Source organism: Zeus faber (assembly GCF_960531495.2).
Source record: "Zeus faber genome assembly, chromosome: 2".
Lineage (NCBI taxonomy): Eukaryota > Metazoa > Chordata > Actinopteri > Zeiformes > Zeidae > Zeus > Zeus faber.
In genome coordinates this window covers 1,899,231-1,918,027 of record NC_137189.1, presented here as the reverse complement: position 1 = coordinate 1,918,027, position 18,797 = coordinate 1,899,231, and the positions used below count along the sequence as shown (strand labels likewise).

At 42.1% G+C, this 18,797-nt stretch overlaps 1 protein-coding gene across 1 annotated transcript in view; it reads left to right on the top strand.

Moving 5' to 3' along the window:
- Positions 1 to 395: 395 nt before the first annotated feature.
- The window catches only part of LOC307247881 (vang-like protein 1), a 129,278-nt gene continuing 110,876 nt past the window's right edge, over positions 396 to 18,797 (top strand). The window contains exon 1 of the mRNA XM_080024018.1: positions 396 to 515. The gene's annotated coding sequence lies outside the window, so the exon portion shown is untranslated. The remainder of the gene's footprint in view (positions 516 to 18,797) is intronic.

Genomic DNA, 18,797 nt, shown 5'->3' with positions numbered 1-18,797 from the left:
ACATGTCTTAATACCAAAGCAATAGTCTCTACAGTATATGGTATCTATCAGAAGTCTATTTTAGATTTTTTGTTTTTGTTGGAAACAGGGATTTTTGAATGTCGCACTTGATTAATTACTGATTACTGATACAATGACTCTATGTACTATGTCATATGTAAGTTGTGTATATGTGTATTTAGATGTAGGTATACTGGATCTGCATATTCCCCTTATGGAATTCTTCTCTTTCTTCCCTTATATATACACTGTATACTGTATATTTGCGACACTGTATATATAAAGGCAGTGTATACAGTAGTTACCTGGAACCACCTCTATAGTAAACACTGCTCCTTTGAGGCCGACGCCAGTATTACACCATACCGCACTGCCCCCCCCCACTTCCCCGTCAGATTCCTCACCGCCCGGCTGCTTTCCTACGGTTTACCAGGGCTGCTTCCTCCTGGAGCTTGCTACCACTAACCCTGGATTAAATATCCACCTTGAGATCGACATCGCCATTATAAAACAGGGTAAGTCATCTATTATATTATCTATTGTCGATCATATGTGTGTTATTAATAAGAAAGTATTGAACACGCCCTACCTGTGAGAAAAGGCGATTCAACTTCATGTGAATGCCCTCTTTAACTATGATAACGCTGCCGCTGAGCCGTTCTTTAACTGAAAGCAGCTTTAAATGACCAAAAAGTCAGTCGTGTTTTGTTTGATGAGGAATTCAGAAACGCTGAGTTTGAAATCAACGAATGTGAAGTATGTTTTACGCGGCTGAGTTTAGACGCAGTGTTGTAACCTAGCCCTCTCATTTAAACACTCTCGATCACGGTTAAATTCGTATATAGAGGCAAACCAAACAAGCCGGTTGTATAAAAGTGGGTCTGTGGAGGCCACGGTGAAACCAGGGAGTTTCCTGCCAGGTCCGCCCATGCCTACTGGGTCACAGGTAGGGGGAAGAGAGCCTGGGTCCTCCATCCCCACTCACAGGACTACTGATACTGCAAAAATAGGCAAGGCAAGTTTATTCGTGTAGCATACACAAGAGCAATTCAAACCGACTCACATAAGGCATAAAATACATTATAAAAAAGCATAGAAATAAAAAGCTAAAACAGACAATGCAATCACATACAGGGAGGACTCAAACCTGCACCCACTTTGGTTGGTGGGAATCAAACCCAGCATACACACTTAGATATAGCAGGACTCGTTGGGACTCTCTAACCCAGTGTTTCCTAACCTTTTTTCTGCCTTTGCACACTTTTTACTACACAATAATCTCACGGCACATAACTATCTTGCACAAAATGTATAGCTGTGTTTATTATTATTATTATTATTAATACTACCCATTTTCAGTGTAAAATTTGAGCTTTTATGATGGACGAACTGGTATCCTCGCTGGAATTGATGAATTAGTACAGCCTTGCAATTTTGATCTTGCAACACAAAAGCTAATTTCCGTTATTTATTTTTGCAATTTGAAAGCTTTTGATGGCACAACCTGGCAAGCTCTCACAAGATACTAATGAGCTGGTGCCATACCATTGTTCCGACGACCCATTATTCTAAAACCCCAATAAAATGTCCCATTGGACATGAACCACACCTTTACCCTACCCATCTCTAACTTTATACAAAAACGCACACCACACACACCGTGTCCTATGTTAAACCCCTTAAGGCTGCATCATGTACTGTATATGGCTGCATCACCTAACAATTAGAAATAAAACCCTTGATTTTCTCAGGCCGTGGCATCGATAGTCATCTATATTCAATAGTTATCATCAAATGATCGATGTAAACATTCGTAAAAAAATTATGATATTTAATTTTGTCAATATATTTTGTTAATATCACTCTGCCCTTATTATCATCAGGTCTTTTATGTTTGGGGTGAGGGTGAGTGTAGCCTCTGGGAGCTGTGGTTTCATATACGTTCATGCAGGCTTGACATCTTGCTCTTCACCTTCTGTCCTAGAAAGTGGATGTGGTTTGTCCAACTGCTGCAAAGAGAATAATTTTTTGGAGATGAGAACGGTCTGCAGTGATTTTTTTGATCATTCAAGTTAGGTGTTTGGGCACAAGCGATGGGGTAACTGAATTAGTGAATGAGTACTGAGAGTAGATCAGAGTTTGAATTGACATGTGTTTTTATACTGACTTTCAGACTATGAGTGTCTTTATTTTTGCTGTTGTGATGCAAATTTGCTTGAACAAAGAATAAGCGTAGAGCAGCACATACAAAATGTTTTTTTTTTAATTGTTCCCCAATGAAACAAAAAATAAATAAACAAAGGATCAAACAAAAGTGATAAATGGCGAAGTACTCATCCTATTATTGATTTAAGTATAGTTCTGATGAGTATATAGTTCCTTCGGGGAGACTAGAGAGAGAAACATCTGTTTCATGTAACTAATCAGTATACGATATTTGAGAACTAAAGAGACAAACGATTGCACATCTTTATTTCAAACACAAACAGTTCTGGGGACTCTCTGAGGGGAGCTAGGAACTGGGGAGATTCCTGAGAACAAAATACCTTTAAGGGCTTTTTTTTCTGGTTATATTGGCACTGCACTGGAACTCTGAAGTGACGCTGAGGTGACGTCAGCCAATGGGGTGTCACTGTGTGTTCTGTGTTGTATTTACTCCGTAACTTTTACTTGATCTGGGTTTTTTTAAACCCGGGTAAACTTGTTAAAAATAGGTGTTTGACACCTTTCCCATTTTTTCAGGTGCGTCACGTTCGATGTCATTAATATGTCGGAAAAGGGCCGTGTCATGGTGCCAGTGTGATTGTGAACAAAACAGTAGAGACAGCAACTTAAACAAACAACAACATAAAACTGTAAAACTTGGGGAAAAAAAGTATTTTGAGCCGTTCAAAACAGTTGAAATAGTTAATGAATGACCCAACACTGCAGTAAAGCCCCGCGCACGGATACTCAAGGCTGCCGTGCACCGGTCCTTCAGCAGTAGTGAGCGGGACTGGCTTGGGGCGATGCTGGAGTCACTCGGAGCGGCGGGAACGCGGCACACTTACAGCATTTCACGGTCCCCCATGCAGAAAAAAGTAAATAACTTCAGATTCTTGGATTCTAAATGGGATATGAAATGATGGAATGGTACATGTATATTTATGTCCATTTATGCACCAACGTTCAGAATTTCAACGTGTGTTGCATCCCGCCAGTGGGACCTAAGGGGCCAAAATTTGTGGGTCGACCTGGTGTCCTGTTCACATCAGAGCCGATGGAAGGTGGAGCTGATTAAAACCAGTGTCTATTGCAGGGTCATTTGACCCGGGACTGAAACCCAGGTTTTTCCTTTCCCATCTACGACAAATGCCGGATGTTACCGGGTTTTTGGTGCAGTGGGAAAGGGCTATTATTTTACCTTATCACTCCACTAAGATCTGTTTTTGAACAAATTTGAGGCGAAAAAAATGCAATCTGGTTGCTGAATCTTCACTCATATTAGATCTATAAGATGTCATTTTAAAGTTTGTTCTGACTTTCGTAAGGCACAGGCTTCAATCGGGACACTGCACAGGGATTTTTTGTTTCATTAAATTAACGTTGGAAAATTAAATTAATGAAATGAATACATCTACAATAAAAATAATATTTTTATTGTTTTTTATATTTATTGTTTATTTGTTTTTTACCGCGGTCGCACTGTCGTCAGTGCGCTGGGGGCGAGGGACCTTGGACTTATGTCTGGACCAATCGCTGTGTACTTACATCACTGAAGGTTCCTCATGTGTCTAGTCCCTGCCCTGGAGTAGGAGCTAAAAAATTCCCTCAAAACAGAGTTCTAAGAACTACAATCGTTCTTAGTTCCTGCAGTGCGGACACAAAAAAGGGATGGTTCCTCCAAAAGCTCTTAGAACCATGAAAAAGTTCCTGTGGTGCGAAAACGCCTATAATCACATAAACTCATAGGAACTCTTTTGTAAGCTTTTATTGGTAAATGTACGGCAATATCTCGTCACTGGACAAAGTGCATTTTCATGTCCGAGGAATTTATCATGGTACAGTTGGTAGTGCAAACAGAGAGAAGCATAGAAAAGGAATGCTTAACATAATTTCTTGTCTAAAAAAAACAAGAAATAGAATGTATACTGAACATAAAGTCTTATAGAATATAGAGTCTTGCGCACTGGCATACTCAAGCAGAGAACATAAAGTAGAACTATCAGTGTGGAGATTTTTGTTTTTTTTTATATGTTGTAAGTTGAGTGAGGATTGTCCACCGAAAGACTTCCGTGCAATAATGTCTGCCTTGCTTGTCAGTTGATCAGTTGGATGTTGTGATGGGATTAGTTCTCAAACTATCACAGAAACTTGGCTTAGTATAGATGTTGGCGCATCAGACAGCACTAGGCAGCACACAGTCAGAGGAAAGGCGACTAATGCGGTTATCAACGATTAATCTTTGTTAGGTTATAACCTACTTTGCCGGCACAGAAACTAGATGCCTAGTAAGAGAGTGACTGAGAGTCTCTCCGTTACGCACAGGGCTCTTTTTGTCTGTTTGTTTGCAATTAGGAAACGGAGAAAAATAAATACATCTACAATGGAAACACATTATTTTTAATTTCTTTGTTTGGTGAAAGGAGAAACAGGGATGCGCAGCCTAGCAGAGATCGCTATAATCACACAGCAGAGCGGAGATCGCTCGGTGGCCAGCAATTATATCAGGGTGGGTGTACCACTTAATTAAAAATAAAATTAAAATCAGAGCATCATTTGACCTTGAGCACAGAAAATATTTAACTGGAAACAATATTACAGATTATAAACTACTGTGTCTTAAGTCTGGTACAGTTTTCAACTTTTGACAGCTGGCAGTTTATTTATAGATCACAGTTGCTGGAGATGTGCAAGAAATGAGAGAGTACTGTGACACAGAACATGTTGTGTTTATCTGCAGCACTCAGAATAGTCTCCACACGTAAAACATGAAATTGCGGAGTAATGGATCATATCATTTTGTAACCTGCAATTTCCAGTCTTGCAGTATTGTTGTGTTTTCTTTGTTTGTCCCGAGTGCTGGTCACAGCAGATGCCTCACAGCAGCCACTCGCTTTGACCTGTTCTCTGCTCTTCACTGATGGGAAGATTAATCAATTTTCTTGGGCTGTTTATGTGAACTTGGTTGTTTACACATGTTGCTTGAGGTGCTGGATATTTGCTTTTGCGCTGTTGTTCAAGTAAAGTGTTTGTTTGGTTGTCCCTGTGTGTGTGTGTGTGTGCTTTTGTGGGTTACCCCTAGGTTTCACACGTCTTTGTGTATTTCAAATTTTTTCACCATTTTTTTCTTTTTACCAACATTATTTACCACTTTTTGTTTTTAATTAATGTTTATTCTCTCAGTTAACTTTTCTATTCGACATACATTGAGGCCTGATAAAAAATAGGTGGATAATGAATGGGTAATGTTACCATAAAATTACGTATTTTTTGAGTATTAAACAAAGGATGAGACAGACGAGACAGACGAGAGTTAGCTCTGGCTCAAGGGTTGTCACGGAGGCGAGCTCCGTGATGAACGGTTTACTCAGGACACACACAAGCTTATATAGTCATGGTTCACATTATGACATGGGAAGGGGTTGTCACAATGTAACGGGCGCTAGGGTAACTAGAACTGGTTTTAACTCGTTTAAATGGGAGTTGTATATTGTGACAAACTTTCAGAGTATGCAGAGTACGTGGGTTAAAGAGGGTAACGCAACTGTTTGATCATATAGTCATACCATAATACAGTATTGTAGCAAATATATTGCAACATTCCACCCCTTTGAGCGTCTAATCAAAAGGGGAACAAAATATATATACGTAAAGCACATCACAAAAGAAAACAAACCAAAATCCGAAAACAAATCTCAAAACACAAAACCAAAAACTTAAACTAACAAAACAAAACAAAACAGAAACAACACAAAAATAAACCTCAAACCAGTGTTTTAAGCTTTGACAGGGCGACGGTGAACTTTCCATCCGGGATGGTATTATTTGGGAATCAATCCAATCTACATTTTGTTTATTGTGCACCAGGGACAGATTTTGGATGAGAATCCATTAGAAATTTGGTTCTGAACCTTGTATTCGTCGCCCCCCCCCCCCCCACTTGGGACTCCTATCGTGCCAACATAGACACGAGGGGTGAGAGAAAAACGACTGACCTAGCCCCTGCTGAAATGACAGCGAGAGGCAGGAGCACTGGTAAGCAGTTCGCGGTCAACTGCGGTGATAATAGACATTTTCTGTGCCACCGCTATGCGGGCACATAGGCCTGACCAATTGGCGGCCAAGGTAGTGTGCACCTTACGACATCCGCACAGCCAGAATAGATCAGGAACCTGCTTGGTCTGCAGTAGCAGAACCTCGGGAATAGAATAGCCACCCTCCACCATGGGCACCTCGTTGGGCATTATCTGATAGACTACAGAGCTGTTGTCCGGGAATTGCCCTACGGGTTTTCCAGATCGGGTGGACTGACACCACTCATGTTGGTCTAGAATGTTCAATTCGTATAAGTGAATGTACGGTGCTGTCCAGTGACCTGGTGGGAATTTACAGATTGTTATTTTCAGAATTAAAAGGGGGTTTTGACCTGGGTGCCAGCATGTATCATGCAGTCCCAGACACATGGTTGTTCGACCATGTGCAGTCGATTGATTCTGAGGTCGTAGATTTTTTGAGGACCCATTATCTTGAGATTTAGCTTGATGCCACAGTGTCGTGAGTACTATAAATAATGTCGTGGCTAGTATGAATGCTAGGGTGCCTCTGACTCCGCAGAGTCGTTTAAATGGGTTAAATGGGTGCCATGTGCTTTGCTGGCTCACGTTTTCTGCTGGGTGTGATCACTGGTTGTGAGTATTTAGCTTTTGGCAGTGGCATTGGCTTCCTAGTGGATGCAGCGCTGATGGCATTGGTGTCGTTTTGTCCACAGGTTGGCAGGGATGTCGGAGAGCCGGCGAGACAGTTCTGATGGTTAAGTTGGGTTCAGTTGGTTCTGTTGAGGTCAGTCGGGTTCAGTCAGTTTTGAGTTTGTCGTGGTTTTATATGGGTATTAGTTAATAATTAGCGCTATTGTCCATGCTATATTAGTGTAGCCTGGAGTTTTTTAATTATAATCTTGCTGTGTGGTGGCTAAGCTGTGGATCCTGGGCGACGTTAGTCACGCACACACATTCACACGTCATCAGCAAAGCGCTTGCAGTTGAAATCTTTTCCGGAAGCTTCTCTCAGTACGCTCCAACACTCTAGCCCCTAACTTCCTTCATCTCCCTCCGTGACTTTTAACAGCCCTCTTCTCATCCATTTTTCCTTATCGTTATATTTCCCTCACAATTCAATATTTCGGTCGTCTTTTTCCCAACAGCACTCAACCAACATTCAAACATCAATTTCAGCAACAACGTTGCAACAAAAAACACAGTGCACACAAGGAGGAAACACACAACTACAGCTATCAAAGTCTTACCATGCCCCAGACAGTCAACACAAATACAGATTTTCAAAAATGGCTCTGCTCACCTTAGTTCCTATGGGACCTTTTGACTGGCCGACTGGCAGACGATGGTCCGCGGTTTAGACCATACAACAAACCTTACTCTCTTACTCTCTCTGATTCCATTTACACACAAAACACCACAATGAATCATACAACAATTAACACACACATTCTAACACACTGCACAACAGAACACTGCAATTCTGTAAACCACATCCACTAAATGGGCTGCAAAGCATGTGCTTTTAGTGTACAACACTAAATAGCGTTCGGATCAGGTTACTGGAGAAGCTTATAGGTACTTACGCCAGCTCTCTGTCTTTAAGACCCATTACTTGGTGGAGAGCCGGCAGGGCATAAGATTGACTGACTTCGGATCATAAGATTGCAGGCTTCGATCAGTGTGTGCAAGATGCCTCCGGAGCAACAAGTAATCATGTTAGATAAAGAAATTAATGAAAGACACAAACTTATGAGATACTAGTAATTATGACAAAACAATGTTAAACTAAGAAGCGTGCACTCAACTTAGAAAAATGTAGTCATAATGCAAATTTAAGATGTAAATATGGTATGTGAAACAATGATGTGTAGTGTCATTATTTTCTAGTATTGCTACAGTTGATGACGGTACATGTTTTAGCGGATAAAGGGGGTTTAACGGGTGTTTTGGTGGCTCATATAAGTGAGCATGAGGCTCCCGAGTCGACGAGAAAGGTTCATTTGTGACATTTAATGTGTCCCACCACAGCAAAAGCCGCCACCTCGCGCATTTATAACATTGCCAGGAGCAGCCAAAGAAGTAGAAAAAAACCTTTCTTGAAGGAAAATTAGATTTTTCCAGATTCATGTTCCTTTGTGTTTTTTTTTTTTTTTTTTTTTTTTTATCTCTCAACGTATTTTCAAAACCAAGTTTGATTTGAAAATAGTAGAAAAATGTTAAACCGTGGAGTTAAATATTCCCGTAAGATTACATGCGGAAACACAGTTCACCCATCGAGACGCAGAACAGCACTGAACAACGCCGATCGATGGTTTCCTTTAAAGCGATCGTCCAGGTGAAGATCATTCATCCATATTCCATGTGATATGAAGTCACAATGTGAAACCGTTTTGATATAATTCAACGTTTAAATCGTACTACCTTTACACACAGGGAGCCATTGGTGGGAATCTGCGAAGAAGAAGAAGAACCCTTTGCGTGATTCGCACAAGTGACACCTTGTTAGGAAGCTCTGATTCTCCACTTTCAAATGATGTGGAAAAAAAACAAAACACGAAAGCCGCCAAATGACAACGGCATTGTAATGAACGTGTGTACTTCATCATCCCTTTTATCATCGGGTGTAACCTGATCAGGTTGAGATTGGTCATGACCATGGTCCTTCACTGGCATTCCATCTCCCTGGTGTAATTTCCCTCGGTCAAAACGACCTCTTTGTATTCTGATTGATTGCATTTGCGGGACCGAAAGCTGAATTTGCCGCAGTGCCAGGGTTGCGTGTTCTTTCAATTTGGTGGCTTCATTTGGGGGGTGTTTTGGGGTGGAGGTCGATGCCTTGGGGGATGGGAGTCCAGGTCTGGATTCAGGTACCCTTGCGACAAAACATGAAGAGAAAGAGACATTACTATTTCCTGAACCCATCGTGACTACAGTTCAACGACTCTAACTTATAGGTTTAGGGGTTAGGTTAGGGTTACCAGATTCTAACCATGATTCCTAAGCAAATAGGACCCTTGTGGGGGTTGGGTTAGGGTTAGTTATGGTTCAACGACTCCCAGCCGTTTGCTACGAAAAATCAGTTACCGGATTCTAACCGTGATCTGAACAAATAGGACCCTTGCGGGGGTTAGGCTGAGGGAATGCGTGTCTGAGCGGGTGGTTAGCAACACAGCAGCACCGCAAGGGACTGTACTCTCACCTTTGCTTTTCACCCTGTATACCTCAGACTTCCAATACAACTCTGAGTCCTGTCATCTGCAGAAATTTTAGGGTGACTTTGCACTTGTGGGGCGTATCACTGGTGGACAGTAAACTGAGTACAGGGAACTGGTGGACCACATTGTGGCATGGTGTGGAAACAACCACCTCCTCTTAAATGCCACCAAGACAAAGGAGATAGTTATGGATTTCAGGAGGACCAGGACTAAGCCGAATACTATTTCCTCCCTGGTAGAAGAGGTGGATGTAATGGAGGGTTACAGGTACCCGGACGTTCACCTGGACAGCAGACTGGACTGGAAATGCAACACTGAGGCTGTCTACAGGAAGGGACCGAGCAGACTCTACATCTTGAGGAAGCTCAGGTCCTTCAATGTCTGTAGCAATATGTTGCATATCTTCTACCAGTCTGTTGTGGCTAGTGCAATTTTCTTTGCAGTCATCTGTTGGGGCAGCAGCATTAAAGCCAGCGACTCCAAGAAACTGAGCAAACTGATGAAGAAGGCCGGCTCTGTGCTGGGAGCTGCTCTGGAGCCCCGAGAGCTGGTTGTGGAGAGAAGGATGTTGCATAAGCTGCTCAGAATAATGGACAACACTGCACACCCCCTACACAACCTACTGGTTATACAACAGCGTGGCTTCAGCTAGAGGCTCCTTCAGCTCGGCTGCAATAAAAATTATTACAGAAGGTCATTCCTGCCCACTGCAATAGCCACCTACAATGACTCCCCTCTGTGCCAGCAGAGGAAACTCCTCTGAATGGCAATGCACAAGGCACATTTCTACGTCACATTTAACTTCCACTTTTTAGCTTTACCTTTCACTAAGTTAAATTCTATTTTATTCTAACTATTTTTATACGGTACAGTAGTTATTTTATATGTATATACATGCGTGTGTGTGTGTATGTGTGGAGATATATATATATATATATATATATATATATATATATATGCACTACTCACAAAACGTTAGGGATATTTGGCTTTCGGTCGTTCAATGCCCTACTTTCATGATATATCACTGTAGCGTGAACTTTTTTCATTTTCCATAAATTTCACCCGAAAGTCAAATATCCCTAACTTTGTGTGTGTGTGTGTGTGTGTGTGTGTGTGTGTGTGTGTGTGTGTGTGTGTGTGTGTGTGTGTGTGTGTGTGTGTGTGTGTGTGTGTGTGTGTGTGTGTGTGTGTGTGTGTGTGTGTGTATGGAGAGATATATATATATGCACTACTCACAAAACGTTAGGGATATTTGGCTTTCGGTGATTCAATGCCCTACTTTCATGATATAATATCACTGTAGCGTGAACTTTTTCCATTTTCCATAAATTTCACCCGAAAGTCAAATATCCCTAACTGTGTGTGTGTGTGTGTGTGTGTGTGTGTGTGTGTGTGTGTGTGTGTGTGTGTGTGTGTGTGTGTGTGTGTGTGTGTGTGTGTGTGTGTGTGTGTGTGTGTGTGTGTGTGTGTGTGTGTGTATCCGGGACCTTTGCAGGGGGTTAAAAATCAATTACCGGACTAACTGTGATTCCTTCAACGAACAGGACCCTTGCGGGCGTTAGGTTGGGGTTAGGGTTAAGTTAGTCCGGAAGTGGAAAGAACATCATTTTACCATCAACCGGCCACGACCAGGTGCTCCTCATAAGATTTCTGACGGAGGAGTCAAAAGAATAATTAGAAGTGTTGTCAAAGAATCAAGGACCACTCGCAGAGAGCTTCAGAATGACTTGGAATTAGCAGATACAGTTGCTTCAAAGAAAACAATAAGTAATGCACTCAACCGCTATGGCCTCTATGCATGCTCACTGCGCAAGACACCAATGCTGAAGAAAAAGAATGTTGACTCTCGTTTATAGTTTTCTGCACAACATTTGGACAAGCCAATGAAATACTGGGATAAAAGTCTGGTCAGATGAGACAAAAATTGGAACACTTTGATGTCATAGCACACATCATGTTTGGAGGAGAAATGGGACGGCACATCACCCCAAAAACACCATTCCAACAGTGAAGTTTGGAGGTGGAAACATCATGGTGTGGGGCTGTTTTTCAGCATATGGTACTGGCAGGCTTCACATAATTGAAGAAAGGATGAATGGAGAATTTGACCGAGACATTCTTGATAAGAATCTGCTGCCATCTACCAGGATGCTGAAGATGAAACGAGGGTGGACATTTCAGCAAAACAATGATCCCAAACACATAGCCAAGGAAACTCTCCATTGGTTTCATAGAAAGAAAATAAAGCTTCTAGAATGGCCCAGTCAATTAGCTGACTTGAATCCCATTGAAAATCTGTGGAATGAACTGAAGGTCAGAGTTCATAGAAGAGGCCCCCGGAACCTTCAAGATTTGAAGACAGTTTTTGTGGAAGAATTGGAAAAATTACACCTGAGCAATGCATGGGACTAATTTATTCATACAGGAGGCGTCTTGAAGCTGTCATTACCAACAAAGGCTTTTCTACTTTTTCCCTATTTCATTACACTTTATTACACATAACGTCATTTATGGACATATGTTTTGATTTCTTTGTATGTGTGGATTACTTGGGTTGTTGACATGATTGATTTCATGTCAATAGCCCCATCAGAAATATATTTACTGAGAAAAATGTTGAGGTGTTCAATACCAATTTCCCCCACTGTATATCGGCCATCGGCAGCACCACCCTCTAAATATCGGCACTGGCCATTGAAAAACCCATATCGGTCGACCACTAATTCACACATCTGTGTTCTGAGTTTGAAGTGACAGAAAAAAATTCACAAATGTGTAATTTGATATTTGTAGGGCTCGACAGTAACGCTTGCCCATTTGACCTTTGAGTCAGAATTGAGTCAATTGGCAACCATTTAGTGGCCTCTGGTTGCCACCATCGTCAACCACTTTTTAACATAAAAAAGGGACAACAAACAGCTAAACTTGTACCCCAAAACATAAAAATTTTTTGCATTAGTGATATTTAAATATTGCAATTGCAGTCGGTACCAGAACGCTGCACGTGCATTGGTGCGTTGACTCACGTGCACATACTGTACATGAATGGTCGTCGAGGTAGCAGATTTACTGGGAAAGATATGCATATGCTTGAGGAACGTGTTCTCGTTGTGCCCGCGATTGGGGCAGATCGTGATCTGCGCTCCCCTGTGCATCCCCGTACCTTCAAATAAACAAATGGAAAATAGTGTGCTTCGTTTAAAAACAAACAAACAAAAGAAAAAACACTGTATAACGGGGACACTTCTCAGTCACTCCTACCCTGTTAGGCAGTTATCGTTTCCAGCTGTGTGAATTATACCGGTCTAATATTTGTGACTATTTTAAAAAGTAAGCAAATTCCTCAGAGTTTGGGTCTGAGGTTCGGCTGAGTGAATCGTGGGGAGGGTGGATTAAGTAAGCGATTCAATAGTAGAGAACAGTGTTGCTACTGTTCTCTGCAAGTTGGCCTGCATCTCAGTGCGTGCAGCTTTGTTGTATCTAGTAATTTGTGTATCTAGTTCTTTCAGAATGCCATGATGAACCTCTATTTTTCTCTTTCTCTATAATTGTTCTGCTTTTCTACAGGACATCTTGAGTTTACAAATGTATCCATGGTGTCCCTTCTGTCACCTCTTTTTAATTTTAATAGGAACAACTTTATCTAGTATGTTATCCAATTTACCGTTAAAGTCAGCTACGATTTCATTTATAAAGCAATTTAGATTATGCGGATCCAAGAAATTTGCGTGCTCCAAGAACCGTAGTTCTACTGTAGTATCCAAGTGTTGTTTATAAGTGATACATTCTGTTTTGACTTAAGTAGTAGTTAACAAACCATTACAGAACACACAATAATCGTCAGAGACATTGATATCAGATACTAAAATATTAATGATGCTTATCCCCCGCAAAATAACTATATCATATACTGTGCTGACGCGGTGCCTCAGGAAGATGTTAGATCTAATTCTAAGCATTGCTGGTTCAGAAACTCCATGGCTTCAGGCCCTGTCCAATGTCCACACGTATCTGGATATTAGGGTTGGGTGATATGTCAAAATTTTGCTACTGGCCACTGTCAGCCCAACAATTGGTGATGTTTGGTCCATGGAGGAGACAAACTGTCTAGTGCTTGAAGTCGGCCGGTACTCTGTTCTGGCCTCTCAAGTGGACAAATGAAATGGACATATTAAAAAATATATCCTGTTTTATTGAGTTGCAGTAAACTTTTTCCTTAAATTATTAGAACACACAAGATGCAAGCTCTGGCTCCAGTTGTTGGTTGTGTTGAACATCAAACATCACAGTGGGGGGGGGGGCAGTGGGTTGGAGATGACGCACTGTTTGGCGGTAGCTAGCAGGGAGTCCACGAGGACAAACAAAGTCCTCCTTTCCTCCAAATTTAATCTTTTATTGTTTAAGTGTCAACCACTTAGTTTAACCTTGAACACTCTTTTAACCTTGGCGCACACGTGCGCGCGCACACACACACACACACACACACACACACACACACACACACACACACACACACACACACACAGACACTCCTCCCTGTCTTTTAGGGGGATTATCAGAGCTGATCGAAATTGACAATGCCTCTGAAATTGTGCATGGCTACCCACCACCACTGACAATATCTTTAGCATTTCCGATATAACACATTGGAAATTATTTCAGTTCAACACACATAAATATATGAGATTGAGAGTGATAGGGATTTAATTGTTGTTATGGACTTATGGACAGAGGAATAATAAAACCACCTGAGTGAATGTAGAGGAATCTGATGTTTGAAAGCCTGCATCTTAATACAAAACGTTTGGGTTGTGCTACAACCTTGGTTTTACGAATAAAGAACGAGGGTTCTTACTATGCCTTAAGCCGTCTCCAGACAGCTCCACTGAATAAAGCTGAAATCCCCTTTTAACCTTGCATGTCTCAACTTGGCTCTGACAGGCTGTGATTGGGCAACTTGGGCACCCATCATAAGGCCTGCCCCCCAGTATATATACTGGGTCACTGCCTGTCATACTTCCTCTGACCTATTATTTAGCTCTAGAGCGAGCTAGTCATTCAGGCCACCGGTAAGAACTGTCGTTCTTCATTCGTAAAACCAGGGTGATAGCACAACCCAAACGTTTTACTTAATTTCGAACTTGAGTTCTTAGTATTCAAGATTCAAGAGGTTTATTCATCACATACATATACATACTTCCGTATATATGCAGTGAAATGTCAATGCAACGCACCCGGTCATTATGCACAATATGTTCTAGACTAAACACTATAGCTACCTAATTTGTACTTGACTAACTAACTGAAACGAACTGATTCCTAAAACTTTATGCAGTAAGTAAATAGAATAATATAGAATAAAGAAAATAACTCAAAAGTAATACAGAGTAGGGGTACAAAATAGAAATAAACGGAATAGATGTATATAGATAGCTACTGTAGATATATGTGCATTAAAGTGGCATGTGAATAATGTGAGTAGTGTGTGGAGATATACAGCACAGTATACAACAATATGGCACAGCAATGCAGTAACACCGAACAGAACAGCAGTACAGCGCAGTATTGTGTAACCCAGAGCAGTGATACAGTATGAAGTACAGTATGCTACATACAATAGAAATTGCTACAGTTACAGAAATTATAGGGTCGCTTTAATCTGCAGTTTGTCAATCGGTGGTCTTAAATAAGGAGGCAGACAGACGTTGGTTTTTACTTGTACAAGGGTCGGATCAGAGATTTGCTAAGGAGCAGCTCTCTGAGTCCAACAGTTTATTTTCAGGGAGTCAGAGAATATATGGTGAGTTTGACGTCACAGATTTATACATATTCTAGATAAGGTAGTCTCGACACACTAAGGACAATGAGGTGCTGTTCTTGCTCTTGCAGGTGCATCGGAGGGAGGAGGCGATAGCGTACAGACTACTCCCACTTGTACAGTTTGGAAAACCATGGGAAAATAAGAACTATCTGACTGAGGACTTATGAGGTTGTGGTCTTTATTATGTGTGTGCATATACACTACTCACAAAAAGTTCGGGATATTCCGTTTTCGGGTGAAATTTCAGGATGAACCTAAAATGCACTATAACCTTTACAGGTGAACTTAATTTGAACTTCTCTAAAATTTTGAATGCACATGTCTAACTGTTCAATGTTTCAGTACTATTTGCACAACTTGCTGTTCTCTAACAAGGAGCTGAACGGCAAAATTCACAGGTGTTTGATCCATGAATCGACCAATACATTTCCTGGTTCAATTAGAATTGGTATTTAAACAGTCCTCTTCATCATGCTGTTCACATTTTGACATCATGAGACCAAGACAACCCCTCACAATTGATCAACAGTAACTTGCCATTGCGAGACTTCAAACAGGATGTTCCCTGAGGGAAGTGACCACTGAGCTTAGAGTGTCACAAAGTGTCATCAGCAGGTTGCAACAGAGATACAGAGAGACTGGAAGAGTCACAGAAAGGCATAGAAGTGGACGTCCTTTGGCCACATCCCACACTGATAAGTGCTTCATTGTGAACAGTGACCTGCGGAACTGGATGATGAATGCCAATCGACTCCAGGCACATTTAAGGGAGGTGAGAGACACCCAAGTGTCACATCAGACCATTCGAAACCGTTTACATCAGCGTGGTCTGCGTGCTAGACGACCTGCAAGGGTACCTGATCACCCACCAGGCACAGGCATCATCGTGCTGTTCTCTGATGAAAGTCAATTCACGTTGAGCAGAAATGATGGCCGCCAACGATGTTGGAGATGTCAAGGAGAGCGCTATTGTCACTATAACCACTATTGTCACCAGACGAGCCTTTGGCGGTGGTGGTGTTGCAGTGTGGGCAGGTGTATCTAGTCAATACAGAACTGCCCTACACTTCGTCAATGGTACAGTGACAAGCCCATACTACCTGAATAACATCATTAATCCAATCATTGTGCCCCTGCATGAACAACACAGGCCTAATTTCATCTTCATGGACGACAATGTTCCAGCTCATTGAGGTTGCATCATTACGGAACGGCTGCTGGAGACTGGGGTACATTTACGTTTACATTTAGTCATTTAGCAGACGCTTTTATCCAAAGCGACTTACAAGGGAGAATAACATTCAAGCTACATTGCGACAGAGACATTAGTGTAACAATAAATACTGCTAGGTAGTGCAAAGTAATTGTAGGTTAGGACAGGAGGTACTCACTGAAGAGCTGGGTCTTCAGGTGCTTCTAAAAGACAGAGAGGGAGGTCCCTGCTCTGGTCATTTTTGGCAGCTCTTCCACCAACGTGGAACTACAAATGAGAATAGCCTGGATTGCTGTGGCTGTATGGGCCAGCAGAGCCAGGCGACACTCATTTGACGAGCGCAGCACCCGGGGGGCAACATGTGCTCTTACAAGAGCATTTAAGTAGGTGGGAGCATTCCCAGCAATCACTCTGTAGGCCAGCATAAGAGACTTGAACTTGATGCGAGCGGCTACACGTAACCAGTGGAGCTCGATGAGCAGCAGAGTGACATGTGCCCTCTTTGGCTGGTTGAACACCAGTCGCGCCGCCGCATTCTGTATCATCTGTAGTGGCTTCACTGCACAGGCCGGCAAGCCTGTTAAGAGGGCGTTGCAGTAGTCAAGACGGGACATCACCAAGGTTTGTACCAGACTTTTCGGATGTTGAATAGTGCGAAGCGGCAGGACCGGGAGACGGCGGCAACATGGTCCGAGAATGTCAGTTGGTCATCAATAATGACACCTAGATTCCTTGCAGCCTTGGTAGGAGCAAGAGATAGAGAGTCGATTTTAATATCAATGTTGTGATAAATACCTTGTTTGGCCGGGAATACCAGCAGTTCCGTTTTTCACCAGATTTAGTTGAAGATGATAATCCTTCATCCATGTGGATATGTCAGCGAGACAATCCGAGATCCGCGTCGAGACAGTGGGGTCGTCGGGCGGGAAGGACAGATAGAGTTGAGTATCATCCGCATAGCAGTGATATGAAAAGCCATGTGAGCGGATGATCGGGCCCAGTGAGGTGGTGTATATGGCAAAGAGGAGGGGTCCTAGCACCGAGCCTTGGGGCACCCCTGTGGTGAGGTTGTGAGGCACAGACAGCTGGCCTTGCCATGTTACACTGAACGAGCGCCCAGTAAGATTCGAACCAGGAAAGTGCACTGCCCGTTATGCCCATACTTGAGAGTATGGACAGGCGTATGATGTGATTGACAGTGTCAAAAGCAGCTGATAAGTCTAGCAGAATGAGAACCGAGGATTTGGCAGCAGCTCTAGCAGTTTTTAAGGCCTCTGTCACAGACAACAGGGCTGTTTCGGTAGAGTGACCAGTTTCCAGCTGAGTCGCTGTGTAGGGGCTCGTAACTCTGTACCCCAGAACCTCAATGACCTGAGGGCTGCCCTTCAACAAGAGTGGGATGCCATGCCTCAGCAGACAATAAGGCAACTTGTGAACAGCATGAGACGTCATTGTCAAGCTGTAATTGATGCTCAAGGGCACATGAAAAGTTATTGAGACATTGACATTTTTTGTTGTGGTATACCCACCGCTGTTGTTGGCTTTTTTTTTCAATAAATTGTTTGAGATGAGGAAATCACCATTGCATGCTTCTACTTAAATGCCCTGATATAATGTCACTGTAGCATGAACTTTTTACATTTTCCATAAATTTCACCTGAAAGCCAAATATCCCTAACTTTTTGTGAGTATTGTATGTGACACACCACAGCAAAAGCCACCGTCTTGCACATTTCTAAAATGGCCAGGAGCAGCCAAATAAGTTGAAAAAAACCTTTCTTGAATGAAAAGTAGATTTTTGTTCCGTTGTGTTTTTTTATCTCAACGTATTTTTAAAACCGAATTTGATTTATAAAAAGTAGAAAAATGTTAAACCATGGAGTTAAATATTTGCGTTACATTACATTGGGAAACGCAGTTCACTACTGAGGCGCGGAACAGCGCTGAATAACGCTGATCGATCGTTTCCTTTAAAGCGACAATCCAGGTGAAGATCATTCATCCATATTCCATTTGAGGTGAAGTCACAATGTGAAACCGTTTTGATAGAATTCAACCTTTAAATCGTACTACTCTTACACACACGGAGCCACTGTTGTGAACTGCGAAGAAGAAAAACCCTTCACTTCACGCACCTATGTCACTTCCTTAAACAGACAGTTAAAGCGCAGCACGGGGGTGTTTCGGTCTCACTTGTCTGTGAAAACTTTCTTCTCCGTATTGTTAGGGATTATGCAAAGCGGGTGGCGGAAGGGCTGAATCATATTTCAGACCTTAATCTGACCAGT